This window comes from Pteropus vampyrus, unplaced genomic scaffold, assembly GCF_000151845.1.
Source record: "Pteropus vampyrus isolate Shadow unplaced genomic scaffold, Pvam_2.0 Scaffold159, whole genome shotgun sequence".
Lineage (NCBI taxonomy): Eukaryota > Metazoa > Chordata > Mammalia > Chiroptera > Pteropodidae > Pteropus > Pteropus vampyrus.
In genome coordinates this window covers 799,026-803,297 of record NW_011888940.1, presented here as the reverse complement: position 1 = coordinate 803,297, position 4,272 = coordinate 799,026, and the positions used below count along the sequence as shown (strand labels likewise).

The 4,272-nt window shown below is 40.4% G+C and overlaps 1 long non-coding RNA gene across 1 annotated transcript in view; it reads left to right on the top strand.

Moving 5' to 3' along the window:
* The first annotated feature begins 31 nt into the window (after positions 1 to 31).
* LOC111745630 overlaps positions 32 to 4,272 on the top strand; it is a 5,958-nt gene continuing 1,717 nt past the window's right edge. Inside the window, exon 1 of the long non-coding RNA XR_002782741.1 lies at positions 32 to 3,721. This is a non-coding gene — a long non-coding RNA (uncharacterized LOC111745630). The remainder of the gene's footprint in view (positions 3,722 to 4,272) is intronic.

The window sequence follows — 4,272 nt, the reverse complement described above, 5'->3', positions numbered from 1 at the left end:
AGAGCAATTTATATCCTCAGTGCTGAGCAAAAAACATGTTCAGAAGATAAAAATTTTAATAGTGAGCTTATGTAAATATTGGATCAGTAATGACCCACTGTGTGCCAAATTGGTCTTCGTCTATAGTTTTAGGATATTCTCTGATCAGCTTGGAAATTTTGCTCACTTCCTCAAAGTTCTTGCTTCTCTGCGGACTTTAACATCTATGTTTCCTCAAGACAGCAGATCATCAAATGGCTGATATGAACAAATGTTAGATTGTTTCCATGTTTAATAACTGTCGGCTTATACAACATTGGTTCCTTTTCTGTTTTTCATGTCTCATGTACTATTTGGAATATGCTTAATATAGCAAAGTATGAAACCCTTGTAGGAAACTTGCATATTTCAAACATGAAATTCTATAGATTGTTTTGTGAGAACACTGGGATCTTGAATGAGGCTTTTAACCTTTTTGTATGATTGTTCACCTTTGACAGGAGGTAGCTGCTGTCATGTAATGGTCATAAGGGTGATTTAATCCACTGAGAAAGATTTCAGTGAAAGAAAAAACAGATTTATATTGACCTATTTCATTGGTCCATCATTAGCAAACAAAATACTGTAAAAAGTCCAGTAAATATGTTTATGAAACACTAATGCCTATCAAATCTCATGAAAGATAATAAAATTAATATAACATAAGCTATGTCTGACTTAGTAGCTCAGGATAATGTCAGAAAAAGAAGCCTACAGTTTTTAAAATTTTTTCACTGATTATTCCATAGCAATCCAGGGTGTTTCATTGTTAGCATCAGCAAACCTAAGGAAAACATGGGCAAGTTACCAAGCTAGCATGTCTGATAGAACTAGCCCTTAAAAACTGCCTTTCCTCTGCTCTCATTCTTTACTCTCTGAGAAACTAAAGCATGAAATTTGTTAACATGCCTACCAGGAACGTGATCCAGGTAAATTCTAAATTTATGAATTCAACCATTCAAAAAAATAGAGTACCTACTGAGCATTAGGCACTAAACTACATGCTAAAGATAAATAGCTTTGATCAAAACAGGTAAAATCCCTGTCTTTATGAAATTCATATTCTGCTGGAGGCATCCAACAAAAAGGAATAATTTCATTTACTGAACCAGCCAGGCAAAGATGTCGGAGTGGCAGCGTGCCTACACCAGAGGACACGGTGAAGAAAGGGGTACAAAAGGAGGGTGGGCGCCACATCTTGTAGGGCCTTCACAGTAGCAAGGAGTACATATATTATTCTGAGCATTTCCAAAGGCCATGGAGGCTTTAAAAAGAATGATAGAGTAATCTTGGTGAAATCAAGGTCTTTTAAGCTCCTAGGACAGAAGTTGGTACTTATAGTAAGCAGCAGTGACAGAAGTGGTTGGTTCAGGATGGATTTGGTTCAGCTGTGTCCTTCCAGAATTGCTGATACATTGGACATGAGTTTGTTGAAGAATCAAGGATGACTCCTAGGTTTTTGGTCTGACAATTGGTTGAGTAGTGATGCGTGAAAAGTAATTCCAGTTTGGAAATATTAAGTTCAAGGTGCTTTTCAGACATAGAGGTGTCAACAAGCAGATGAATGTGAAACTAAAGCTTGGGAGAGATCAGGGTTTGTTTTGATATCTAAATTTGGGAGTCATCATGTAAACTGCATTTAAAGACTGGAGACACCTAGGAAGAGACTCGATGGGGGCGGGAGGAGGTGCACAAAGCTGCCAGAAAGGGCCAGTGAGACGGGAAACCGGGAAACGTCATATTTGAAGCCGAGAAATTGTTCCAGAAACAAGTGATTACCTGTGCCACATGTGCTGATGTGTAGGGTACTATGGGTTTTGCAAAATGGATGTGTTTTAGAACAGTGCCAATTCAGTGGTGTGCAGGGGATGAGTGCCTCGTTGCGAAGTTAGAGAATCGGGAGGTTTCTAAGTGGAGCAGCACACGTAGGTTAACTCGTTTTGCAGTGAAAGGGAGGAAAAACTGGGATGGTAATTTAGGAGGCTTGAGGGGAAGGGATGTGAAGAGGGATTTGTTTGGTTTTGTTTATCGGCTGGCATTGTAGAGAGGGAAAAATAATGCAAACGAAAGAAGGAATAATTAGATAACTAGAAACAAAACCCCTGAATAGTTGAGAGGAACCAACTGCAGTTAGGACTATTTTTAATTAAAATTATTGGGGTGACATTGGCTAATGAGTCATGTTTCAAGTGTACTACTATTCAGTAATACATCATGTGTATACTGTATTGGGTTCACCACCTAAATTTTCTTCCATCACATATTTGATCCCCTTTACTCTTATATACCTCCCCACTCCGTTAGGACTAGTTTTAAATAGGAATAGGGCCATTCCATCCTTTGCAACAAGAGAACATAGGCAATTACTTTGGGCAGTGGGAAATGAGCTAGCTCTAATCTGATCTGTTCTGTTTCCTATAAACTGGCATTCTGGCGTAGGCATCTTTTGAGCTTCCCTTGGCTCCATCAGAGTGAGCGAGCATCAGTGAAAAGTGCTTTAGTTTAAGGGCTTAAATTTAAGGTAAACCTTAAGTCTGCAAACCTGGAAATAAAGGGAAATGTTAACTTCCCTGAGAATCTTGCATTCATATGCTGAAGGCTGGTTTTCCATCATAGCATTCCCTACGGGCTCCCGAGAATTCAGTAATCAAGTCTAAAATCCAACTTTAGAGAGTGAGAATGCTCTACTAGTAATGGGAAAATTGTGCTTTTAAATTTAGTTGTTACTTCCTAGATGTGTGTGACCTCTGGAAAATGACTCCTCCCTGAGCCTTGGTTTTTTCATCTATAAAGAACTCCAGAGGATTAAATGATGCAGTGGAAATGACAGGCTTGTGGTCCTGCTTACCACCCTTCCGCCCGGCCAGCACTTCCTGGCCTTCCAGTAGAGACCCCGAGCCACTTCCGAGATCATCTCAGAGAGGTTGCCAGTTCCAAATTACGAGACTGTTCAGACCCGCGTTGGTTTCTCAGCCTCGACAACACTGACATTAGACCAATTAAGCTGGAAGTGAGGCTGATAAACGTGCTGTGGTGGTTCTAAGAATGTACCATTTAATATATGTAACTTCTGTAAGATGTTTGTCCTTTAACATAGGCTGAGATTCCATGATTTGCTATTAAATTTTTACTTTCCTAAGCAGTGTTTCCCTAATCTGCTAGTCATCAGAAGATCTTAAGCTTTCTACATAGGGATTCCAATGGCCCATCCCAGCTTTGGATCAGAATCTGAGGGCAAGGCTTGAAAATCTCTTAGTTACCTAGCTGGCTTAAACAGCACTGATATTTGGCAAGTACATTTTATGCCAAAGAGGACTGGGGTTGACAGCATTTTGTCCAAGTGCCCCAAGAAATGTTTGTCTGCAGATTCTGGTGTGTTGGGGGAGGGGTCACACCATGGCTCCATCACGTAGGGGCATCCAAATAGAGTGGAGGCCTCAAAGAAACTGACATCTGGTGGAGGGCGCGGTACTTGGAGCACTGTGGCCAACCTGTCCTTTTGTTCTCTGCCCAAATGTGACACCATCAACGTTACAGCCTGTGGTAGAAGCTGCTGGTCTCACTCACTTCTGAGACCTGGTAAGGCTTGGAGGTGAAGCCATTAGTCCTGGACTGGAATTCGGAGTCCGACATTCCCCATCTGCAGAGAGGCTCACAACCTCCCCCAGGACCATATATTCCACTGGGCTTTTGAGCTGCTTTGGTGAGGAAATGAGTTTTTTGCTAAATGAAAAAATCTGGAAGAATGAAAATCTCCCAGCCTCTATGTATAGGAACATTTGCATTACTATACCTGCTGTGTTCATGAAGTTGATCTTAGGGGTGTGTGTGTGTGTGGGGTGGGGGGCGGGGGGGGGTAGCAAGAAGAGAAAACAAAAATGAGAATGAAGCGAGTATGTGATTTTCACTTTATTAGAAACAAAGTCATTTATCTTTTCTGGCAGAAGCTTGAACCAAAGCAGCAGAGAAAATACAATCAGTATCTTCATGTTTAACCTTTAATCTGACTTGTCTATTTTGTCCTTTCTCCATTTCTTCCAATCTTTTTTATCCTTTTACCCCATGCTATAGATCCCTCCCCCTTTACATTATACTACCAACTAAAAAGTATGACTGAAACCTTTAAGTAGACAAGTGGCGTTCTTTTAAAAGCTACATTACCAAAAACTTGCATTTAATCAAGTTTTAGAAAACAGGATCATAAGTTTTCTAAGTCTTTAATAGAAAAGCCATACTGAAACATGTTTTGACTTT